Source organism: Labeo rohita, chromosome 9 (assembly GCF_022985175.1).
Source record: "Labeo rohita strain BAU-BD-2019 chromosome 9, IGBB_LRoh.1.0, whole genome shotgun sequence".
NCBI classification, from domain to species: Eukaryota; Metazoa; Chordata; class Actinopteri; order Cypriniformes; family Cyprinidae; genus Labeo; species Labeo rohita.
The window spans coordinates 24,146,182-24,158,761 of NC_066877.1; the positions used below are offsets into that span (position 1 = coordinate 24,146,182).

Below are 12,580 nucleotides of genomic sequence, written 5' to 3' on the forward strand. Positions count from 1 at the left end.
TGGATTAGCCTGAACGGCTTGATTAGCAGGTATAATGGTTCTGAAGTCCTCGCGGTAAGAGAGATAATGAGGAAGTTGTTTTCTGGTTCCTTGGTTTACCGGCCATAGCGAGTGGTGATGATGTCTGACTTCCCCTACCGAGCTAGATGAACAAACTCACACCAGGGAAAACGGCCTGAGGACCCTTATCAAACCCAGCAAAGCTTCCACATAAACCTGGCCGAGAGTCACGCAGATAACGGCACTGCAAAATTTCTCTGGATTGTGAAAATGTAGCCGATGATAAAAAACTAGGAAAAGTCCTCTTTCGCCCTCAGTACAATATACTCTTAAAAGCATTCTTTGAACATTTTTAGAGGGAAACGGATTCAGTATGGGTGCACCACACACCGAGACGACACGATGAACTGTGTTTATCATTTTCAAAACACCTGGGAGTACTTCTGAGACACCTAAAGCCAACATAAACTGAGAAATATCAAGTCACACAAGATTGTGCAAAGCACACATACACACATGCATGTGGGATTAGTCTGTAACAGCCTGTAATAAGGCACTAGGTCAAATGTAATTATCTCAAGTTTTCCACAAAAATGTTAAACGGCACAACTGTTTACAATATAGATAATAAGAAACGTTTCAGCATTCTAGAATGATTTCTGAAGGATCACGTGACACTGAAGACTGAAAATATTTTATATAATTTGTAATAACATTTCATATAACTACTTATTGGTGAGCTTAAGAGATTTATTTCACGCTAAAAAAATCGTTTTATACTTTTATGATTTTAATCGACTGAGACTTCTCCCACACAACTTTTATTTTAAAAAAGAAGAAAGATGATGAACTGCCTACAGTTTTTGACTACCTCAGGTGTACTTTGAGAAATCTAACTCCGTCAGGATTATTATGTGTAATTATGGCATGTCATTTTCAAAACACTTCTCAGTGATTTTGGCCTTTGTTAAATACCAAAACTAAAGCTAAATTCAGACCTTCATTATGGATTTAGACATGTTTGCTTTAACTTTCTGGGTAAAATATCAGCTAGCAAACCATTTAATGTAAAACATTCCTCCTAATGGCAGCACTAAATGTGAATAATTAATTCCTCCCTTAATTATCACATAAATCCTGATTTATAAATTTTTTTAATTACTAATCTTGTCTGAAAAGTACCAGTAACATTTTTACTGCTACATTGACTGAAATAAATGACATTTTGAAGCATGTTTCAACATTTTTCTCAAAATAACAAAAATTATTAAACACTTAAATTTTAAGTCGCCTCCTTGGAATTTTAAGGTTCAGTCTGCATTCTGAGCTTCAAGATATTGAGCTTCAAAGTTATTGCATTGCACAACTTTTAGAACTTACAGAAGTATATTTTTTTTTATCTTCCGTAGTCGTACAGATTTGAAAATACATTTTTGAAAGTAAATTGAAATTTTTGAGTAAATTATCCATTTTACCAGCCTCCATCAAGGTACACTGAACTGACCGTACTTCTGTCTATCACAGGTCCATTTAAATTCCAAAGACAGCAGTGTTTTGTACACATTAATGTGATCCTAAAGCTTAAGCTTAAAAGGTAAATTCTGCGAGACGGCTAAGGTCCTGAAACATCCCTTCATGTACTTCCACCTCTCCTTCCCTTCATTCCTTTCTGTTCTCTCTCTTTCATTACAGCTCCAGAGCTGTCTTTCTGTCGGCATGGCTGTCATCCAGCCAAACTTATCTGTGCCCTCCTGTCTTGCCTGTCTCAGTGTATTCCCATTAGAGAGCCGCTTGAAGGGAGCATGGCAGGTATGAGTGCATCCAGCCTGCATGTCTCCTTTCTTCCTGTCTGTCCGTCTGTATGTCTGTCAGTCTGTCTGGGGACAACTCTAACCCCTCTTCCCAGCAACACATCAATGCAGACCTGCTTATCCGAAGGAGATTAACGCCACAATGGAGGCAGAGGAAAAGTAAACAGCATAACAGTGAGTGAGCCAATTATTTTCTGACATGGGGTGAAACTTTATTAAAGAAAAGCCAACTGGGAGTGGAAGTGCTAATTATGTGCTGCTCCCTCAGACCAAACCGTCCCCTTGTTTGTGTGTTTGTTTACTAAAATACTCCACCTGAGAAAATCACACAGATTTGTGCCTCCAAATGACATTTCCAGACTTTCTGAGTCAGTCAAAGAAGGTACTAACAGAGAGGTGACATTTTTACACTTTTTATTTTTACTTCAATCACAAAGGAACTACTCAAAGCTGGGTTTCTCTCACCAGTGAACCTGGAGAAAGCAGAGAGGAGGATATGGAAATCTCTTACAAACCTCTTACAAAAATGGAAATCAACCAGCGTAGTCCATTTTAACTTGAATTATACTGTATTTGCAAAGGATTTGTCTGCATTTGTCAGCACACTAAGGAGGAAAACTGAAATTGAGAGACTTGAGATCACTCAGCCAAAGCAATTTAAGTAGTATATTGACAGCTAATCATGAAAACAACATAGCCAGCTTTCAAATTTTCAAAACATAAGTGCATCATAAGTCTAATTTAAATTCATGACACATTTTCATAATCAACATATTTATCTGAACAAGGCACAGCACTATATGGAGTAAAATTAATCTGAATTCATAATTCAATTTCATTTGACTTATTCTCTGAGGTTACAGTGAATCATTTAAAATGGAAGTAAATGGAGCCTTTAAAAGATTCAACAGCAGAAATGTAAAGTTTATAATTTTATAAAAGCACATCAATTCTTCTTTAATAACATGAAGTATTATTTGAGCTGTTAATCTTTAAATAATCATTTTTGCAGCCATTTTAGGATATTAGTTATATTGTCATTGCAATAAGGTTGTAAAATACAATATAACTACACAGAGAAACAATTACCAAGCAATATTGCAACATTAACACACATATTGTTTACATCTTGTAAAACAGTAAGTGTTTCAAGGTTCATGGATTCATTCACTTCCATTATAAGTGCCCCACTATAACCACCCTTTTATTAGTTTATTTATTTATTTAAGAAAAGGAATTGAACAAGTGATTCTTTTTTTTCTCTTTTTTAACATTATGCCACAAATGCTGACTGAACTTAACTTGTATTGAACCTGGAATACGTCTTCCGCATTTACATTCCCAAACTAGTCCCATGCAAAGCATTCTGGGGACTAGAAATCCATTGAGGGTTACTTGATATTGCACCTTTTTTTAGAACTCTTCTTTAAAAGAAATGTTGCATTCATGCTGTTGTACTAGTTATCTAGTATTCAGTACAAGCAAGACCAGCCTATCTACAGAAAGTGCCCTTCAGCACACGGTCATATTTGTCTACACAAAACCCAAATATACCAAAGCTCCTTGTCTCCTTTTGATCTGTGTTGCAGGGACCTGAAGGTGCATGAGAATAAGAACTAGTCTGGCTGTAACACTGCCTCAACTTTCAGAGTGACTTCGACATCACATTCAGTTACAGTAAACAGGCGCGCACAGGTGCCGTGCTGTGATATTCATTCCCTTCCGATCTGAGACGGAGCTTGTTTTGAATGCCGCACACTTCCCTGCCTGTGTTGTGGATACAGATATCGCGAGCGTGTTTCTCTGAGATGGCGAAGGGCAAAGCTAACAGCCTGTTCTGCCTGAGTCACAGCAGCAAACAGAGCTCCAATGACATGTGCACTGTGGGACCTGACACCCCCTGTGACCCGAGTCTGCACTTTCCATTACAGCTCACATCTACCACACCAACAACAACAAACATATGTGCTAAGATGTGCTAACCGAGACAAACGCCTCTTTATAGGTTTGCTACATGTATATACACATGCATGCACTTGCACAGAAACAAACAAGCATTTATATACACGCCTAAAAATAAAGGTTCCGAAACTTTTTTCTTTCCCCAAGAACCTTTTCTTTTTAATAGAAATTTTTTCCTCAGTTTGAGGAACATTAATATTATAAAGCATCTTTTTCTACTAATATAAAGACCTTCTGTGGAACAAAAAGGCTTCAAGGATGTTAAAAGTTGCTCTTGGAACATCAACGCCAATAAATAACCTTTATTTTTAAGTATGTACAGTAGGATCCAAAAGTCTAAGATCACACAGAAGGTTTTTTTCCCTCCATTTAAAACTGGGAAACATAAAAAGTTTTTCAAACCTTTCTTTTTCTTTTTTTTTTTTCTTTTTATTTATGTATGTTATTAAAAAAAAAAAATCAACATTGTTTTACACATATTTTGAACTATGGGGGGCGCCATTATTTCTATAACGTCAAATGATTGCACTTGGTGAGGTATTGATGCTACCTGTTGCTATTTTTACCACAACACAATTTGTAAAATAAAATACTGATACAATGCCACATTGTGCGGCTGGCTTTTGGTTGTAATTTTCAGTCGAAGGGCTACAAGAGAAGCAATGCAAGTCTTCACTGCTTTCCTAGCGATAAGAAAAGGAGAAAAGTATGGTAAGATGCCTGTGGATGAAGAAAACTTCCTGAAGACACACATCTTTGTTCTCTCAGCACAGATTTCACTTGATATCCAGGGGCGTTTAGACTCCTTGTGGAGAAAAAACAAACAAAAAACAATGGTACGGCATTTGGTTTAAGCGTGTGCTTATATCCATTGCCAAACTGTAAAAAACAATTTGTTACCCAGCTGCCTTAAAATTTTATGTTCAGTCAACTCAAAAAAGTTTAGTCAACTTGAAATGTTAAGTTGTACTAAGTGACAACTTAGATATTTGAGTATCTTAAAAGCTGGGTAACAAGCCCAGCTTTTAAGTTGAACAAATCAAATTGTTTGTTTAGTCAAGTTTTCACTTAGTACAACTTCACATTTTAAGTTGACTAAAGTTATTTGAGTTGACTGAACTTCCAATTTTAAGGCTGCAGAGTAACAAATTATTTTAATTTGACATAACTTGTTTTTTTTTTTTGTTTTGTTTGTTTTGTTTTTCACAGTGTACCTGTAAGCTCTTTCAGAGTTGTGCTGCAGTAAAAATAGCAAAAAGTAGCGCCAGAAGCTCACGAAGTGCAACCATTTCACGTCATCAAAATAATGATGCCCCCCATAGTCCAACATATGTATAAAATGGATTTTTTTTTTAATTATGATCTTTCATGGGTTTCATACTACATGTTTCAGTAAGAGACATCGTTTATGTTACATATTACACACAAAAAAGTGAAAGTCACGTATGGACCCACTAATTAAATATGCAATGTGACACTGATCATGTGATTTCTATGTAAATATGATCAGATGTTCTTGCTTTCACTGAACACAAGATCATAGGTTTTACACAGACTTGTTGAGTGCTGCTGTAATTAAAGCAAAACATTCTGGAATTCATTTAAATTTTTTAAATCAAATTTCTCTCAAACTGTTATGCTGATCTATAATATGTAATGAAAATGTCTCTTAAATAAAAATGCAAAACAGAAGCATATTCACAAGTGGTTTCAGCCTTCTGGACCCCACAGCTTCAGCACGGTTAGTAATAAACACAGTGTTAGTATTAACGTGCTGCAATGTTCATTGGCATGCTAACAGAGCAGCGGTCATCATTTGCACGAGGCTGTTTAACGTGGAGAACTGATTAATGATTAACGGTGTGTGTGCGCATTCCTCTGATCACGTTCTGTAATGCACACATTTAATGCTTTGCTCCGAATCCTTATTAAATGTGCACAATTACAAAGACATTAAATGGAATGAAATAAAGCAAGGAAGAGCTCATTAGTTTAAGAGCGTGTGATTGAAGAGAGCATAAAATAGAAATTATTCCTGAGTTTAAATCAGAAAGCTAATTAAAAACTCTAATGAGTGTTTTTGTAATTATGGAAGAATCTCTCTTTCTCTTGCTCACTCATTTTCCTACCACTCAGACCCCACACCTCTCTTCTCTCCCTCCCTGTCATTAGACAGAAGTATTTAAAACTACAAGGTCGAGAATTCATCCTCATCTTTATCACAACCGTATCGCTTGATATGAAAACTAATTAACTTCCTGCTATAGATATATCACAGGAGACATACTGTATGCCTTTTTCACCTGTGTGATCTTGCACGTGTAAAAATTATTTGTTCAGAAGGTTATAAAATTATTTTGATTTTCTGTCAAATATAGAAAGGTTTCTTCAACTGTGGACTTTTAGAATACAAAAAAATTTTTTTTACGATAAAACCTTGTATATGCATAGTTTTTTTCTTTTCTTTTCTGAATATTTACAGAATCTGAACATAAACATATTAAAGTTTATGAACTTCATTAACAAAATCGGTCGTGTTTTTGTATTTTTTCAAAACATTTAAATTTTCGATCGTACAACTCAACTGTGAGGTTATAAACCCAGAATTCAGAGGAAAAAAGTCAGAATTGTGAGACATAAACCCAGAATTCAGAGAAAAAGTCAGAACTGCAAAATATAAATTCAGAATTGTAAAATATATCAAAATTCAAAGATTGAAAGATTTAGGCTCAGAATTGCAAGCTTATATCTGTAAATTGCATTTTAAATATTATTTAATATAGGTATTACATATTTCAATACTATAAAAAATCATTTTCACACAATACAACATAGTAAAGTTTTTTCCTCATGCCTTATTACAGATGATAATATATTTATGCTAAATGTTCTAAGACTGAAAGCATAGGTCTGGGACTAATAAAAAAAAAAAAAAAAAAAAAAAAAAAAAAAAAAAAAATCTGTCAAAAAAAAAAAAAATTGTAAATGTTGCAAAAATATCATACAGATCAGTTCTATTAGTAAAAATCAATTCTAGGGAAATAAAAGTGCCTGCTGCTGAAAATACACCCATAAAAAGACTGATAGATGAAAAACAAAATTAAGTGGATTAACAAGGCCTCATTCTAATGTAAGTGACCCACCTAAAAATGCAATACATTTATGGCTGCAGAGAGAGAAAGAGGGCAATGGTGGAGAGAGGATTTCTATGAGACTCCATCTCCAGATAAATGAAACATGGCATAATGTAATAATATTTTCATTTAAATAAGAAACAGAGCAGCCAGATCATTCGCTCTTGTTCTGTGGGCAGGGAGAGAACGAGGGAAAGTGAGAGGAGATTGGAGCTGTCAGGGCCGAACGGCATGATTTGGAAGAACTATCAGCCTGGTTGTGGCTGTCATATTTCTGCCTGACTGGTGAAGGACATGCACACACACAGACACACAACACTGAAAAGGAGATAGATTGCCTATCTAGACATACAAGTAGTACAGTGTTACTACTGGACAAAGGGTGATGAAAAAAAAAAAGAGCAGTATATGGAAAGGGAGTTTTTAAAGGAACCCCTGGTATTATGACTTAATATTATGGCTTAATATAACGTAAATGATGTCTCTTACTGAAATATGTAGTAGAAAACCCATGAACGAAACATGTAATTTAATATATCCACATTGTTTTATGCATATTTTGGACTATGTGGATTGTAATTATTTCAATGACATTAAATGGTTGTACCCTGCGAGCTACTGGCGCTACCTGTTGATATTTTTACCACAACAGAGCTTGGAAAATAAAAAACTGATACGATGACCACAGCTACTGAAAGAGCTTTCAGGTGGCGATGGATTGAAGCGTAAACTAAAACCAGATGCCGTACCATCGTAAACACCCTAGATATCGAAAGAAATTTGTGCAGAGATACTCCTTCAGTGGCTGCGGCGTCATAACAAGCATCAACATGTTTATATCCTGCCAGGATGGCACCTAGCGCTTCTTGTCTCTGCCATTTGTAAGCTCTTTCAGTAGCTGTGGTCTACTAAAAGCCTCAAAGACATCAGGGTTGAAGTGGAGAGAACAAAGACACGGGTCTTTAGGAAGTTTTATTCATCCACAGGCATCTTCCCATTCTTTTCTCCTCTTCCTATCGCAAGGAAAACAGTGAAGACTTACGTTGCTTCTCTTGTTGCCCTTCGACTGAAAACTACAACCAAAAACTGCACAATGTGGCATTGTATCAGTATTTTATTTCCTGAGTTGTGTCCGAGTTGTGTTGCGGTAAAAATAGCAACAGGTAGCACCAGTAGCTCAACGAGTGCAACCATTTCACATCATCGAAATAATGGCGCCCCCCATAGTCTAAAATAAGTATAAAACAATTTAGATTTTTTTATATAATGTAAATCTTCTACACTGTAAAAAACTATTTGTTGGGTCAACTTAAAATAATTTGTTACCCATATGTCTTAAAATTTTAAGTTCAGTCAAGTCAAAAAAGTTCAGTCAACTTAAAATGTTAAGTGACAACTTAGATATTTGAGTTGATTCAACTTAAAATTTCAAGGCAGCTGGGTAAAGCTGGGTTTTAAGTTTAACAAACCAAATTTTTTGCTTAATCAACTCAAATATCTAAGTTGTCACTTAGTACAACTTAACATTTCAAGTTGACTAAACTCAAATTAAACTCAACTTAAACTTTGAGTTGACTGAACCTAAAATTTTAAGGCAGCAGGGTAACAAATAATTTTAAGTTGACTCAATTTTGTTTTTTTGTTTTTATTTTGTTTTTTTGTTTTTTTACAGTGTATGGGGTTTCTACTAAGTTCTACTACACAAGTCTTATTACACATGGTTCCAATTAAAGACCACAAAGGCTAAAGCAGCTCTCCAATAACAATTTACCATAGTAAACACAGTTTCAGCCAAAACATTAAAGTTGCAAAAACATTTGTGTGGTTTTATAATAATAATAATAATAATTATAATAATAATAATAATAATAATAATAATAATAATAATAATATGTTACCACAGTCTTTCTATAGCAATAGAAACAAAAGAAATGATGAAATTAAATCATAAAAAGAAATTGTAGTTACCAAGGCTAGGGAAGAGCAAAACATTAAAGTTAGAAGTTAATAGGAAGCATACATTATATACATTATCTCAACAAGTAAGATGTTACAACAAACTGCAGAGCAGCATTTTTTTTTTTTACAGTGAATAATTCTACCACAATAGTCAATTAAAATTGTTTTTGAAAATTGTTCTTTTTAGCTGAAAAAAACATGTCTTCTTTTTGAACAGCATTAATATAGCTGTGGAAGAGAAATCTGCATATCTTCTTTCTGCTTTACTGAATAATGCATAATGAATAATGAACAAAGCTAAACTCTGCATTGAAAAATATCTGTAAATGTTCCATGTGGCAAAAAAACACTGAAAAACAATACAAAAAAAAAGTGTGAATACTGTGGGGCTTGTGACACAGCAACATTAGCTCAACCACTGGCAGGAATATCTGTTCGTCCAGCTAGTGGTAGACAGGGGGAGTGTTTGGGAGACTTGTTTGAAAACAGCCATTATTTTTGTGACTTCATTTGGTGATGCTTGAGGAGCAGAAATTGCACACTTCACCTTTAAATCCAACAAAGAGACAACATGAGTGAAAGCGCTATTTGACACTGAACGGACTTGACAGGTCCCTTAAGCAGTGGACCACAAGCATCCAGACAACGACCTCCCGTTCACCTCTGACAACAGCAGGCACCGCATACCGACCCAGCGCTGAACCACACACACATAACAGTCACTTTGTATAAGCCAGTTAGAGCAGATGACAGAGCACGTTTTTCGTGGCTTTCATCTCAATGCCAGGCATGGCTGAACAATAAAAAAGACTGATGTGTGCGGCTGATGGAAGATAATGTGCCGTAATGACAAGCGCACGGACAACACCTGCCGCCACAACGAGAGTTTCTGACTATGCATGGAATCTTCACGAAATATGAAGGACATTGTACTGCTCTGGACTGATTGTAGAAAAACAATGACTTAACTGTGATGGCTTGGCATTGACATGGGCCTTCACAGTGGTATGGAAGCCTGTTTCCACTCTCCAAAAAAGGTTTTTGTGACATTAAAACAAAAAGTCTAAAAATAAGTTATTACATCTTAAATGTGGAGAGAACTGCAATTTTGAGCTATAAAGTTGCAACTGTGAGAAATATTTGAAAACGCAAGGTAAAGTCACAATTGTGAAGTTTAAAATTGCAATCAAATAGCAATTGTGAAACATCTCAATTATGAGATATGCTTTGCACTTGTGAGATTTAAAGTTGCAGTTGTGGAAAATGATGTTTTGATTGTGAGAAATCAGGTCATAAATACAAGGCAGATGCAATTGTGAGGTGTAAAAAGGCAATTAAGTCAATTAATTGTAAGATATGAGGTTGTAATTGTTGCAAATACAAGTCAAAGTAACAATTGTGAGGTTTAAAATTGTAATCAAGTCAAATAAAGCAGCAGTTGTGAGATAAAGTCATAATTATAAGAAATAATTTTGCAATTGTGAACTATGAAGTTGAAATTGTGGAAACTTAAAGGGACAGTTCACCCAAAAATGAAAATGTTGTCATTATTTACTCACCTTCATGTGGTTTCAAACCAACTTCATGTGATAATACGTAAACTAACTGGTTATAATCAAGTCAAATATATTATTTTACAAATCTTTCTTAAATGTTACACCAATGACAATAATTTTCAAGGATCAGATTTAGTAAAGTAGTGCCTTAAAAGGACAGGCCACCCAAAAATTAACAATTTGTCATCCTTTATTCACCCTTATGTTTTTCCAAACATGTATGAATTTCTTTCTTGTGTGGAACATGAAAGATGATATTTTGATGAATGTTGGTAACCTAACAGTTACTCGTTTTTGCATCTCCTTATTTTCAGGTGAACCATCCCTTTAAGTTGTGATTATGAAAAACACAGTTAAATGCAAGACTATGTTGTAACTGTGAGGTTTAAAATTTCACTTGAGCCAAATAAAGTACCAATTTTAAGATGCAAGTTCACAATTATAAGAAATAAAACTGCAATTTTAAGCTAGAAAGTTGAAACTGTATTATGAAGTTGCAGTTGGGAGAAATAGTTGCAAATACAAGCCAAAGTCGCAATTGTGATGTTTAAAATTGCAATGAAGTCAAATAAAGTAGCAACTGTGGGATAAAGCCACAATGACGAGAAATAATCTTGCAATTGTGAACTATAAAGTTGCAATTGTGGAAATGTTAGATTGTGAGAAATAAAGTAAAATGCAAAATTTTGTTGTAACTGAGGTTCAAAATTTCACTTGAGTTAAATAAAGTAGCCATTTTAAGATGCAAGTTCACAATTATAATAAATACAATTGCAGTTTTGAGCTATAAAGTTATGACAAGTGCAATTAAGTCAATACATTTTAAGATATGAAGTAGCAATTGTGAGAAATAGCCGCAAATACAGGTCAATGTCGCAATGGTGAGCTTTAAAATCACCAAATAAGTCAAAAAAAGTAGCAATTGTATAATATAAACTCACAGTTGTCAGAAATGCTATTTTGAGCTATGAAGTTACAATTGTAAAATATGAGGTTGCAATCGTGAGAAATAGTCATAAATACAGGTCAAAGTTGCAACTGTGAGGTTTAAAATTGCTGTCAAATAATGTCAAATAAAGCAGCAACTGTGACAGTCAGAGTTCTGAGAAATAACATTGCAATTGTCAGCTATAAAGTTGCAATTGTGGAATATGAAGATGCAACTGTAAGAGATACATAATACAAGCATAAATACTAGAAATAAAAATATAAATGTGACATTTAAAAGTGGATCAGACAGAGAACAATTTATTCGCATTTAATCTATTTTAAATTCACATCTTTAAAAAAAAAAAAAAAAACCTACAATTTTTAAAACCATCACTATACTGCGTACTGTAAATGTTACTGTATATTACCAACATTGATATTCATTCCCTTTACTGTGGATGTGAAGCCAGCTGGAAATCAAGCACCAACACAATGAAGATCAAGTCCTCAATTAGGGAAGGTGGGAGTTTGTTTGAAATACAAATCCGTCAAAACACCCTAGCCAATTTCATCAGGGATACCAAACACAAACTGCATTCCTGGGAAAAGACAGAAAGTGTCACGTTTATTTAGCATTACTGATGTCTTGACAGACATTTGCTTTCTCATCTAGGGGTAAAATACGTTTATCAAAAAGTGTGTGATGTTAAAGCCAGGTGTGGAACAGTGGCTCTGGGGGGGCCTCACACCACAGGAAACAGATAGACGTTATAATTCATCAGCACACACTTGAAAGCGGGATTTTTCTCTGGCGAATATGGATTGACAGCAGTCTAACACCAGAGATAATTACAGCTCACCGCCCGTGACAACGCATGCAAAACACCAAGACACGACAATCGCATATGCGGAAGTGAATTCTATTACCGTGCAGGGGATTTCTGATTGATTATTTGATATAAGGATTATCTTGTGTTTGCCTCGCTATAATCAGACAGAACTGGAGAGCAAAACATGGAGGCCATTAGTTCATGATCATTGTTAACACATGGGAAAGAACTAACAAGCAGGCTAATGAATTTAAATTTGTGCCCACACAGAATGATAACAGGATGACATTATGCTATATTGCTTAGCTGCCATTGCTAGATGCATATAAAACATATCAGATTAAAAAAAAAATAATAATAAAGCATGTAATACTTGCATTTAGTCTCCCAAACCTGAC

At 34.9% G+C, this 12,580-nt stretch overlaps 1 protein-coding gene across 3 annotated transcripts in view; it reads right to left on the bottom strand.

Annotated features, from left to right (window-relative positions):
* The window catches only part of ncam2 (neural cell adhesion molecule 2), a 231,796-nt gene that overhangs the window by 154,743 nt on the left and 64,473 nt on the right, over positions 1–12,580 (bottom strand). The window lies entirely within an intron of this gene.